Here is a 14,011-nt window from a genome sequence, read left to right as displayed (position 1 = left end):
AAAGATCTTGGGCGACGCAATGCATACAAGAAAACTTTATGAACTTTTAACATTCAAAAACAAAATTAAAAGTGGCAGCAGTTCTTCTTTTGAAAATTATTTAAAATAAATAATTGAGCCATGACATAGTTTAATACACATGTAAGCCGTATAAAAATACCCCCTCTGGTGTGCCGTAATGTGCAGATAAAGTTGAGCAAACATTCTCATTTATTATGATCTTGGTTCCTTGACAATGATTTATTTGGTTATGCAAGGAGAAAAAAACATGACTGTACATCAGCTATCAAGTTACTGCATTACTAAGCTTGTGAATATAAACCAACTTTTGTGTGGGGGTTCAAAACTTCATATTTTAAATTTCATGACAGAAAAAGATCAAATGATTTAAATTGGATGAATCCCTCTCACTGTAACCTGGATTCTGCAATGGTCTGGTATATTTTGAATGAACCCCGACACTGTCTAAATATTTACCTTTCATGCACAAGTTTCCCAGGGCCCCCACGTAGACAGTGTTTACTCGGGTAATACATCAAGAATGTGGCCCAGGGTAAGTTTAAGTGCGGGCCTGGTGCTGGCACTCGGTCAAACAGCTTCTGACAGTCCAGTCCCTTACTGCTCTCATTACTCTGAAACACTCCAGGCTCTTGGTACAGTGCTAACAGATGTTCAGGTAAATTTCTGATCCAGGATTGATGTTAATGCTTAACTCATTATAAAAGTTTTATTGCCATGGCACCACACCCACAAAACCTCATCTTGGGTTGAAAGATATTCCTTGACCATTACAATAGGACATGCTTACTAAACTTCAAACATTTTTCCAAAAATACTTTGTAGTTTAGTCTTTCAACTCAACTCCTCCTACACTTCAGTCTTATGACCAGAAACTGACACAATAGAATTACTCACCAAACAGCAGGTTTATGGAGAACAATATGTACTTGTGTTTAGGACTGGCCTATATAACTGAAATATCTGAAATGTATTCAGTATGATCTAATTTGCGATATCAAATTAATCAACATCATTAATATCGTGATGATTTTAATGCACATTTAATCTGGCCAATAAGTTCTTATAAAGATAGTAATTTCCTGACTACTTCAGTCATAATTTCTTAACTTTAAAACCCTCTGGCTTTTATTTTGGCAGAACACTTCAGGAAGTCTGTAGGCTAGTTGACAGTAGTTTTAAAATGCTTCTGATCAGGTGAAATGCTCCTCCGGTTCCATTGTCAAGGAATGTTTTAAGCGAACTGAACTATTAAATATTACATTTAATCTTGTCAATGGAGTTCATGTGGAGCACTCACATATAGCGGGCCGCAGCGCTAAAAACTGCAGTGCATCAACAGTGCATGCTATGAGTGTGTGTCAACAACAAAGCAGCGCTCATTCACTGAAGCACCCTGCACATGCAGACTGTATATTTATGTATTAAACGCATCCTTTGCGATTCACAAAACTATTGTATAGCTTCAAGAAACTGAATATAAAGAGTCATGTAGACTACTTTAATGGTGCTGTTATGCTTCTTTAATGTCATATTAGAGCTTAATAGTAACAGCTATAACACACAATAACAAACAATACTGAAGCACTGGAAAACACTCTTTATTAATGTTCTAATAACCAAAAGAATGATCACTTCACTTCTGGGATGTGGACTTTCATGTTAAACATAAACAATGCGTTTTCTCCATGTGAGTGTTTCTGTTACCGGATTTTAAAATTACGGTTTTTGTTCAAATTTTCAGCCAAGATTTTCTGCCTTTTTTTCTTTTTTGGTGCATCCCTAATAGTGATTGAATGACTCATCAGTGTCATTACTGAAAAATGTTCAGAGAAGTCCAAGTGCTGCATTTTAACGTTTTAGTAAAAAAACATTAGGTAAACCTTGCTGTTTAATACCATGTACAGTTGTGCTCAAAAGTTTGCATACCCTGGCAGAAATTGTGAAATTTTGGCATTGATTTTGGAAATATGACTGATCATGCAAAAAAACTGTCTTTTATTTAAGGATAGTGATCATATGAAGCCATTTATTTTCACATAGTTGTTCGGCTCCTTTTTAAATCATAATGATAACAGAAATCACCCAAATGGCCCTAATCAAAAGTTTACATACCCTTGAATGTTTGGCCTTGTTACAGACACACAAGGTGACACACACAGGTTTAAATGGCAATTCAAGGTTAATTTCCCACACCTGTGGCTTTTTAAATTGCAATTAGTGTGTGTATAAATAGTCAATGAGTTTGTTAGCTCTCATGTGGATGCACTGAGCAGGCTAGATACTGAGCCATGGGGAGCAGAAAAGAACTGTCAAAAGACCTGCGTAACAAGGTAATGGAACTTTATAAAGATGGAAAAGGATATAAAAAGATATCCAAAGCCTTGAAAATGCCAGTCAGTACTGTTCAATCACTTATTAAGAAGTGGAAAATTCAGGGATCTCTTGATACCAAGCCAAGGTCAGGTAGACCAAGAAAGATTTCAGCCACAACTGCCAGAAGAATTGTTCGGGATACAAAGAAAAACCCACAGGTAACCTCAGGAGAAATACAGGCTGCTCTGGAAAAAGATGGCGTGGTTGTTTCAAGGAGCACAATAGGATGATACTTGAACAAAAATGAGCTGCATGGTCGAGTTGCCAGAAAGAAGCCTTTACTGCACCAATGCCACAAAAAAGCCCGGTTACAATATGCCCGACAACACCTTGACACGCCTCACAGCTTCTGGCACACTGTAATTTGGAGTAACGAGACCAAAATAGAGCTTTATGGTCACTTGGAGAGGGGTCAAAGAATACCATCCCCACTGTGAAGCATGGTGGTGGCTCACTGATGTTTTGGGGGTGTATGAGCTCTAAAGGCAAGGGGAATCTTGTGAAAATTGATGGCAAGATGAATGCAGCATGTTATCAGAAAATACTGGCAGACAATTTCCATTCTTCTACACGAAAGCTGCGCATGGGATGCTCTTGGACTTTCCAGCACGACAATGACCCTAAGCACAAGGCCAAGTTGACCCACCAGTGGTTACAGCAGAAAAAGGTGAAGGTTCTGGGGTGGCCATCACAGTCTCCTGACCTTAATATCATCGAGCCACTCTGGGGAGATCTCAAACGTGCGGTTCATGCAAGACGACCAATACTTTGCATGACCTGGAGGCATTTTGCCAAGACGAATGGGCAGCAATACCACCTGCAAGAATTTGGTGCCTCATAGACAACTATTACAAAAGGCTGCATGCTGTCATTGATGCTAAAGGGGGCAATACACAGTATTAAGAACTAAGGGTATGCAGACTTTTGAACAGGGGTCATTTCATTTTTTTCTTTGTTGCCATGTTTTGTTTTATGATTGTGCCATTCTGTTATAACCTACAGTGAATATGAATCCCAGAAGAAATAAAAGAAATGTGTTTTGCCTGCTCACTCATATTTTCTTTAAAAATGGTACATATATTACCAATTCTCCAAGCGTACGCAAACTTTTGAGCACAACTGTATTGGCTCATTATCAAAATATGGTGACAAACATGTCCCTTGACTTTTTCAGTCATGAAAAAGATTTCAAATGGTCAAGAAATCCCATTTAAAAGGCATCTTTCTCTAACCTGACCTTTTTTTTTAAATGATATGAAATGGTTTGACTTTTACACATTATGTAGAAAATATATTTGAATTTGTCAATTGCCTGAAAAAACCCTTGTCCCCTTCAGCTGGTACACCACTTCTCTGACATTTAAAGTTATTTCTGATAATTTTCTACTCATTTGTTTCTCACGTGAAGCATTAGAGATTAAGCATTAAAAATACAAAAAGTTGTGGAAAAGAACTTCCAAGGAGTTCATAGGAAGAAGAGGCTGCTTAAATGTGCACATAGTGTCATCTTAAATTATTCATTTAAATTTAATTGGTGTTACAATTTCTGATCAGTAAATTTCATATGTTCATATGAAAGAATTTATTTGGGGGGGAAAAATGATTTAATTTTATTATTTGTTAATTTTAGTCTGATCAGCGGTGAATGTTTTATGATGCAATTGACACCATCTTATTAAAAAAATAATCTTTTAAGAGAATAAGTGGTGTTGCAATGCTTCACACAGTCAAGTTGTCCTTAATGAATAAATATAATGTCAAGATGTTGAAAAATGTTTTCCTGCAGCTTTTATGGGCGAAAACTAAACTGAACTGAATTTTTTTAATTCTTACTAAACTTATCTGTGTAAAGTTATATCCAATATCTTAACTTGGTAATTTAATGTTTATGGACTGGCCCCATTCACTTCCATTAAAAATGCTCTACTCTAATCTTTTTAAATAAATGGACAAGTCAAAAAAAAAATTGTGGTAATCAACATCACAAACGCTGTCAATTGAACATTACTTCTATTGAACCTGGAACTCAACAATAAACAACTTTTGAACATGTTACTATAGACCTATTCACACTCATGTAACTCAATAACTTGAACATTTGGTTCCACTTTTCAGAAAAGTGACACAAGACAGCAGGATTTTCCATTATATTTTCTTGTCTCACTTCCCAACCTTCGGTGCGTGAAATGATGAATACTGCTGCCAGCAACAACGGTAAAAAGTCTAATGCTGATGAGTGGTAGAGCCGCATTCCACGAGGCCCAGAGTTTCACCACGACAACCTCCTAACATCAAAACATAAAAGCGGGAAAGATCAGATGGCTGACCTCAAAAAACTTTTGTTAAAGGGATAGTTCACCCAAAAGTTCTGTTATCATTTACTCACCCTCATGTTCTTCCAAACCTGTATGACTTTCTTTCCTTAGTGAAACACAAAAGGATATGCAAGGCACAATGACAGCCTGATAGCATGAGGATGAGTAAACAATGACAGAATTTTCTTTTTTGGGTGAACTATCCCTTTAAGGCTGAGTGAGCAACCTTCTGATTGCATAAAAAAAAGCCACCCCCAACTTTCACAGGCAGCGTTTACATAACAGGGGAGCATTAGTGGAAGGTTTCCAGAGGTTTAATGAACTCCAGAGAAATCATCCATGTTAAGAGTTCTTTTATGCTTCATGTAGGACATGATAACGCTGACAATATTTTTATGGGGAAGGAGGAGCTAATGGAGAATAAAGTGTGTGAGTGTGCGAATGGGGGTCTTGGGGGAGAAGAGAGATGTATGATGATGAGGTTACAATAACCCCATGAGGGCAGCAGATGAAAAGTTTATGAGAAGAAGTGAGAGATGATGGGAGAAAGACAGCAGTAGGAATCGAAGAAAGGACATCTTGTAAAGGGATAGTTCACCCAAAAATGAAGGTTTTGTCATATATGCTGTTACAATATTAAGGTGAGTAAATAATGACAGCATTTTCATTTTTGGTGAACTATCGGTGAACAAACTGTTTTAGAACAAAGTTTACTTCTTCTTACACCACGACTCCAATGAGTGGACAAGACAGTGACAAAGCAACAGTCCAAGAACAAAGACACATGCAGACAAAGAGATTAAGGCAGAGGGGGAATTGAGAAACACATGGCATGAACAGAGCAGGAAACGCAACATTCCATTCTGGAAAGGTCTGGCGCTGCAACCATGGAGAAAACGTAAAGCTCCGAGCCCATTACTCCCAGTTCGAGAGATTCTCACACGGCAAGACTGGAAAAGAAGTATTCCAAGAAACTCTGACACATCTGCTCCTGCTCTCTACCTCCGTTTCCATGTTCGCTGCAATACGGCTTCGCAGCATTAATCCGCCTCCTCCCTCGATTTGTGCTGCTTTCTTAGAATTCGCCCCTGTGATTAATTTCACAGGATTGCGTTTTTTTTTTTTGTTTTTTTTAAACATGTCTGATGGGAAGTCAGGCTGAGAGAAACCAGAGGATGACACTTGGGGCCAGCATTAAGCTTGCAGCGGATTCAAGAGAACGTGCCTAATTTAATCATTAAAGAATTTGCTTTGTCTTTTCGGACAAAGTCACTTTCATTGGATGAAAATAAGATGCAAATCAATGGTGACATTCTGCCTATCATTTTTTGTGTTCCACAGAAGGGTGAAAAATGGTGAATTTTTATGTTTGGTTGAACTATCCCTTCAACTTTTAAAAGGATCGAGGAAATACCGTTATCTTTAAAAGGTCACATTTTTGACCTTTAGTCAAACTATAAAAGCAAAAAATGAGGTGCAAAAGAGGCCAAGCAAACCTGTGTGCCATTATGGCAGAAAATAACTTGAAAATAAAAATCCAATATGAGTCACCAAATAACTACTTCAATTTCTTCTCTTCCTTCATACTCCAACTGCAACAAGGTCTCTATAATGTGGTTTTCCCCCCACATGTCCCTGATACAGGCCCAAGTATTTGGAAACACAGCGTTGCTCCCCTCGACTCCCTCTCAACCCCCCCACCCACTCCTCCATCCAAACCCTTAATGAAAAGCATGTGGTGGGGAAAAGAGATCCCTGCTTCATATTTGCCACTCAAGCTCTGCACTAGTTTCTTTCCCTTAGCAAAGAGAAAAAACAAAAAGATAATTTCAACAACCCCCGCCCACCATTCCCATTTTGTCAGAGGAATAAAATTACATCCATAAAATCTGAATTTACGACCTAAGTGACAGTTAACACAGTTACGGTCATGTACGACAGCGTACACAGGTGTGGCCGTTGTAAGCATGAAGATCTTGGTCAAATATATCTAGTGTATGTATAATTTTAAGAGTTCTGTAACATGTCTTTGCTAATGCACATTCAGGCTCAACACTTCTTTTCTAAAATATGAGTATAGCTTGGCCCTGCTAAAATTGCTGCCATGACACTAGGGTTTTGTGAGTGGTTGAGGGGGTATTGCTTAGGTGTTCTGAATGGTTGTTCACACATTGCAAATTGGTTGCTAGGGTGTTCTAGGTGGGTGCTAGGTGATTCCTTACTAGGGCTTGGAACCGAGAATAGCTCTTTTAGAACTGGTTCCATTTTTTCCAAAAATACTGGAATGATTATAATAACATCCAGTTCTGTTAACGGAACTCACATGCATTATTTCACCGATGCGGGTGGGACACCATTAGGACTGGGCAATAAGGCTCCAAAAATTATATCTTGATATTTTCCAGCCTATTGACAATATTCAATATATATCTCAATAATAGTGTATTTGTGCAGAAATTACATAGTGATTTTATATCCGAGGAACATAATTTTACACAAACAGCAATTGCAGCCAAGTATATGCAAATATTTAAATGAAATAAAAAAATCTAGTTAAAAATAATGAAGGCATGTTTTCCACAGTTGTTCACTCCAAAAAAACTCAGGTCCAAAAAGCATACAAAGTCAGCGTAAAAGTAATCCATACGACTCCAGTGGTTAAATCCATATCTTCACAAGCAATATGATAGGTGTGTGATGACAGTCCTTTTTTTTTATGATGGAAGCCCACTTCCACATTCTTCTTCTTTTGTTTTGGGCAATTCGCATTCTTAGCATATCGCCACCTACTGGGCAGGGAGGAGAATTTATGTTTAAAAAGGACTTGCATATTTATCTGTTTCTCACTCACACCTATATCGCTTCTGAAGAAATGGATTTAACCACTGGAGTCTTATGGATTACATTTATGCTGACTTTATGTGCTTTGAACATCTGGAATGGCATGAGGGTGAATAAATTAGTGGATTTTCAATTTTGGGTGAACTATCCCTTTAAATATTATTTATTAATTTCCAGGAAAGTTTACTATTATAATATGATACTGAGTTAATACTATTATCATTTTAATGATTTGTTATATAATATAGCAATACATTTCTGTCCTTTTCACTTCACCTTCACCTGGAGTTTATATTTGGTGGAGCACTGAAAGTGCACTGCAATGTCAGAGAATATTTGACAGTTTAAAGTGTTCCTCTTTACAAAATCTCTGAACGCTGTCACCTCCTCCATTTCTGTGATTCTGTGTCACAATTTTGGGTTTGTAATAATGTTCAATATCTTAAAGCGGTTTCAAATGTTTGGAATTGCGTGAATGTGTGAACCTGCAGTATTTTGCTTTCACAATGCGTTCATCGTGAGCCGCAAGCGTACACACAGAACAGCGCATCACCCATTCACTCTGATGCACCCACAGACCATGTATTCATTTAATTAAATCACAGCCTTTTGTGGTTTAATAATCAAATGTGACCATATCGTTATTATAGTGTAAAGTTTATTAGTGTAGCCCTGAAGGATCGTGAAATTAGTCCAATGACACGCTCTTTTGGAAACATAGTGGCAAAACAAAAAGCGCATTAATAGCATCGTGATGTTCATGAAATTGCTTTATTTTGTATCCCCAGCAAAATCATTACAATAATATCTTGAATATTCAATATATCACCTAGCCCTAGACACCATGCTAAAATATTCTGACTGTGTTTCCTGCGCTACCATTCAGCTGCACTGCAACACCGCTATTGAATCAGCAGCGCAAAACATGCAGCCCTACCAGTTTAGTCTGATTACCAAACAAATGACTCTAATAATCTGGTTCTTTTTAATCTACAGCACAAAACATACAGCGTGACCAGTATAGCCTGATTCCTGAACCTACCACCCAAACAAATTACTCTTATCATCCGGTTCTTCTTATTGCATGAAAACCCTTCTGAACCATAAGTTATTCTTTTTTTTTATGTCCTACTTGAAAATGAACCAACAGCTGTTACTGTTAATGTGTACTTAAGGCTTGTCAGACCTAAATGAGAGTAATGTATTATTAAAGATGTACATTGTGAGTTTTGTTGCAATTTTTTTTTTTTTTTTTTTTCAGTATAGATCAGTATTGTTAATTACTTGCAACTTCCATTCCTATTCCTTACTGGGCCAAGTGAAAACAGCCCACCCCCAAATGTTTACAATATTCTCACTAATATTCTTCCAATCTAAGTGTATAGAATTTTTCAACCATTTTATTATCTGCCAGGAGATAACAGCACATCTCTTCCAAAAACTGCACGGTTTAAGGTAGGATATCATTCATGTGAGCAACACAAATGGCGTGAAATGAGCTGAACATCACAAATGCACCGCTAAGCAAGCACCACAACTGAAATTTTTTTGGCAAGGTAAATCTAACAATATAAAGCCAGTCAACCAGATGGTCAAGTTGGACATCCTCAAAAGTCTTGAATTTTCCATTCACTGTTCAGTTTCTGTCTGACACAAAACAGTAAGCATCTTTCATACCTTACTGGACCATCTGGAGTCGAATTACTTTCTGGCTTGTGGTGGATTCCCCCAAACAATTAATTTTTGAGTGACACATCCTGCTTGTGAATTTAGCAGCCCGGAGATGAAAGAGTGGTGAGACGCTGTACCTCGCCCATGTGATTGTGTCTGAAATATGGTGACACATTCCACCAGAGAGGTGTCTGACTTTACTGCCCTGAGGTGAGCAGGTAAGCATCATGCAACATGGTTCCGCGGAAGGCATTGGGTTTCACAAGACGAGAAGGGATAGATATCAGCATCGGCTGATAAATTTTCCTGTTTGGCCGATTTTTTTCTTAAGGGGGCCGAAAATCGCCTGCTTGCATGTGAAGCAACTGAGACTTGTAAACAACCAGTCACGGTTCGTTTTGTTGTTACATGCCATTGTGTTCCTACAATAATAGACCAGTGTGCAACATGGTGTCATTTAAACAGTCCGCATATCAGCAGCAGACGCGTTTGAGCTCATAATGTTAAAGTGCTCGACTGTTTCATTCTCCCTCTCTCTCCTCAACAGTTTCCTGTAACTGTCTTGTCTAATGATAAAAAGGCAAATACAAATAAAACTAATATCATCTACCATCTGCAAATATGCGCATATCTCGTTTAAACAGATGTAATAAACCAACCTCACACAACTTCAGCAGATCCAGCATCCTGTGGAGCGCTCATAAATCTTCCGTTGAAGCACGTGTTCTAACAGTCTCTCCTCAACAGTTCCCTGTCACTTTTCTAATGATAAAATCTAAATAAAATTTCTATTATACACCGTCTGCATATATGCAGACATCTCGTTTAAAAAGATGTAAATTTACGAACCTCACGAAAATCCAGCAATCCGTCGAGCGCTCATCTAATATCTTCCTCTGAAGTGCATATTGTATCTGCCAGAATCAAAAACTTCAGTATCAAAACTTCAGTATCAGGATCAAAAGTTCCTCTGATTCACAAATCATGATGGTCAGTCTATGACAATCCAAGCAGGCGATCCAGGCCATTTAAACTGTCAGGAGATCACTGCTTGTGCTGGATCTGCACGAGCGTGTAAGTGCAACTTCAAGGTAAAAGCGCTTCACGTGTGCTATAAGTAAAGGTCTTATTCACAATGCAGTGTATATACAATTGGTTTGATTCTGTATTTTTTGAGAAAATGCGATTGCTAACGTGGACATGCCATCCATCCTGGACTACTGTGTGTACTGTTATTTCCTTCTTCCTAATATATTAACAATTTCTTCATGTGAAAATAAATAACAGAAATGATAGCAATCTACCATTTAAAATACAATATAGTCTCCATGGTATCGCTCTCAAAAAGCCATGTGATAAGATGCGTGGATTGACGGTCTCAGACGCGGAGGCAACTGAGATTCCACCACCCGGATTGAGGCGAGTCACTACGCCACCACGAGGAGAGCGCATTGGGAATTGGGCATTCGAAATTGGGCATTCGAAATTGGGGAGAAAAATCAAGAGAAAAAAAATCCTTCTTTAAATAATCATTTTTGCAGTCATTTTAGGGTTTTAAAGTTCTTTGCATCATGGCATCAGAGTTATAAAACTGGCTATAACTTTAAACAGAAAAGGTTAGTAAGCGATTTTATTGCACTTAAATCATGTTAACATGCATATTGTTTATGTCTTGTGGCGATACTTTTGAAATAGTGAGAATTTTAATGTTTACAGATTGGCCCCCATTCACTTCCATTGTAAGTGCCTCACTGGAACCTTGAGTTTTAATCGAAATTAATTTTTGTGGTAATCAACATTATGCCCCAAATGCTGTTGATTGAGCTTAACTTGTACTGAACCCGGAATATTCCTTTAATAGAAACACAATCAGTTATGTTTAAAGTAAATGTAAACACCAGCACAAAAAAAAAAAAAAAAAAAAAAAAAAGAGGATTTGTATCAAAATATTGTATCTGTTTATTAGGACTTGAAGGGTAAATGCAGTCTGATTGACCTGCCACTGTCTGTGCTGTTGATATTAATCAATCAACAATAACAAGAAAATGACAACCATTTATTGCTCTTGGCTGAATAAATTTAGTAGCTTTAAAAATATTAATGTATTATAAACATGCAGTCAAAACCTGTAATCTATGTAGATTTATGGTACTGAATCACAGTCATGAAATCAGTATTATCTGGCTATTAGTTAGTTGGCTAGCAGCTACCAAGTACTGCTGTCATGTAAACCAGTAATGAGGCTAGGTAGCAACCTAAGTAGCTATCCAGCTAATATGATATCATTGTGTACTGAAAAAGACAGCTATTGACTGAACACAACAGCAACTCTGACATCAGTTAATGACTATGAAGGGAGTCAAATGTCCAAATGCATTTCCTTCCCCATTACTGGTATGAAATGTTATTTGTGATAAATATGGAACTCTAACGATATGAAAAACATATTTTTCTAGTAATTTTAGCCATATCGCCCAGCCCTAGTTATATGGACACAACAGATTCCCTTGAGGGGGGTTGGGGGATGCAGTATTCTCAGTTGGACACAACCTAATTGTAAAACTTCAGTAAGGAGTGCAGGCATAGAGTCCCTAATGCTCAGTGGAAAAAGGCAGTTGGGTGATTTGGAGGCTGAGTCAGCAAGCAGAACTTTGGCCCCTCTCAAGTGTGTGTGTGTGTGTGTGTGTGTGTGTGTGTGTGTGTGTGTGTGTGTGTGTGGTGGGGTAAAAGGAAGTGAGAGATGGAAAGAGGTGGGGAGAGGAGGGAAAAGCGAAAGAGAGCTGACATTCCTGCACCGTGAGTCAATGCCGCTAGGCACTTTTCTGGCAGTCGTTTGCTACCTTTACAACTAAAAGCACTGGCTTTTCCTTGGCACTGTTGTGATGACAGGAAGTGAGAGGAGGCCATCCGAATGCTGAACGTCCATCTAACAAAGCTATGAATGTGAGATGAACATATCTCGGAATGTTGTTTACTGCTACCCCAGTAACCCTTTTGGAAATCTGAGCAAACAAGACCTCCCAACATTCAGAACGAACCAGAGCACTTAAATTGAACCCACTCAATGAAAGCAGTACGAGGCAGGACCTACTTATGCTCCTGCTAGCCACAGTTAAATAGTAAAGGGCAATTAGTTTCACCTAATAAAGACGAGTCTGAAAGCTTGACCGTTGCTCATAAGTATCATGCTTTGATTTCCAATAACACATGACTGCATTCCTGCCCTATGTAATGTGCATATCTGTGTCCAGCTCCCCCCTCGCCCCCAGGCGGCATTCCTTAGAGGAGTGGGGTGACATCCGACAGCAGGGCCTCTACTTATCCCCCATGAAACTTAATTCATTACTCTACATAAATCACAATGACAAAGTATTACTGTCTTTGACCCTTTTTAACAATCAGGCAAAAAATATTACTTCCGCAGACCAAAATATGCATATTATGGATTCATACTTTGTATTTACACGTTATTAATAGCAGTGTCAGAAATTAACTTTTACATTAAGGGGAAATATTTGCCCCCTAAATGTGATTTTCAGGGGCATGTTTTCTAACCTTTCAAAACTGTCTCATCTGTTTGTGTCAATTTAATCAATTAATGCAAATTCTCAAGACTGAGAGAGTATTTGATACCATATGTTTAACTAGGCCTACAACAGAATATTAAGAACTATATCAGATGTTATAAATAAAACAAAAAATAAAACAGAAGAGTTCATTATGAGGGCAATATTTTTGGTGGCATTTTTGCACCAAGCCCCCTATAATTTCTGACCTTGTTTAATAGTATACAGCAGTGTAAATGTATTTAAGTCATAAGGAGGAGGTTGAAATTGTAGCAAAGGTGTCAGTGGAGTACATGTAATTATTTTGACCCAGTACAAGTAACAGCAATGCCATTCATTCACTGCAAGAGGATGCAAACAATCCAACGTTTGCATTTCCAAATGTTAATTAATACAATTATTATAAAATGTACGACTACATTTTATATACATAAAATGTTTTGACTAACTCAAAACTTTTATCTGACGCTCGCATCACAACTGTGATGAGACTTTCGCAGGCATAACGTGCAAATGTTATAAACAAACAACAACATGTCACATGAGCAAACCGTTAAGAGTTATTTACCTTCATTAAACCTCAAGTCCCGCTTTATTTCGTTCTGCCGCCGGTTTTTGTGTCGGTTAAAAGTTTATTTCTGTTCATACCGACGCGTCGAGCACTCTTCACAATAGCTCAGATGCGTCAATCCGAGTGGACTTTCCGATCATGTTTGCACTTTTCTTCACAAAATACGAGTTCCCCCTTCTCCGTGTCATTTTTTGAGCTGGTGAAATGTGTCTTCCAGTAGAAATGTGCTGTGAGGGGAAGGACTGCCCTCTGCTCCAGAGCTTAATCACTTGAAAACTCAAGCGAGAGAAGGAACAAAACACAATCTCCCTTGCTCAGAAAGTTAAAGGAGAATCCAGAGGATTTTCTGAGGCTAGGAGAGCCCTCCTCCGGAGAGTTTGGCGATTGTTCCTGTCTTTCTGGCTTTCTGTTGGTTTCAAGGAATGTCGCTCAAGCAAGAAAATGACAAAAAGCTTTTGTGCGTCTGAAGATCAGCTCACACATTCAATGGCTTCAGAGGAAAATACTTCTTAAATCTACTCATAGGATTTATAATTGCATTTTTTTGCCATAATAAGCAACATATCTGCTTGTAAAAAATCTTAAAGAACTTGAATAAAAAAATTATTATAATAACTCCACTTATGGTACACACAAACAATGTCAGAACTTCA

General features: G+C 38.1%; 1 protein-coding gene across 6 annotated transcripts in view; it reads right to left on the bottom strand.

Annotated features, from left to right (window-relative positions):
* LOC127428681 (angiomotin-like) overlaps window positions 1–13,668 on the bottom strand; it is a 44,446-nt gene extending 30,778 nt beyond the window's left edge. For 5 of the 6 annotated variants that reach the window (XM_051677201.1, XM_051677197.1, XM_051677200.1 and 2 more), the window contains exon 1: window positions 13,356–13,668. The gene's annotated coding sequence lies outside the window, so the exon portion shown is untranslated. Of the gene's footprint in view, window positions 1–4,566; window positions 4,680–13,355 lie in introns of all 6 variants that reach the window. The other variant, XM_051677198.1, reaches the window with a different exon arrangement.
* Between the last annotated feature and the right edge of the window lie 343 nt (window positions 13,669–14,011).

The sequence above is a fragment of the Myxocyprinus asiaticus genome, chromosome 38 (genome assembly GCF_019703515.2).
Source record: "Myxocyprinus asiaticus isolate MX2 ecotype Aquarium Trade chromosome 38, UBuf_Myxa_2, whole genome shotgun sequence".
Lineage (NCBI taxonomy): Eukaryota > Metazoa > Chordata > Actinopteri > Cypriniformes > Catostomidae > Myxocyprinus > Myxocyprinus asiaticus.
The sequence above is the reverse complement of the archived record's forward strand: the minus strand, read 5'-3'. Positions and strand labels throughout refer to the sequence as shown.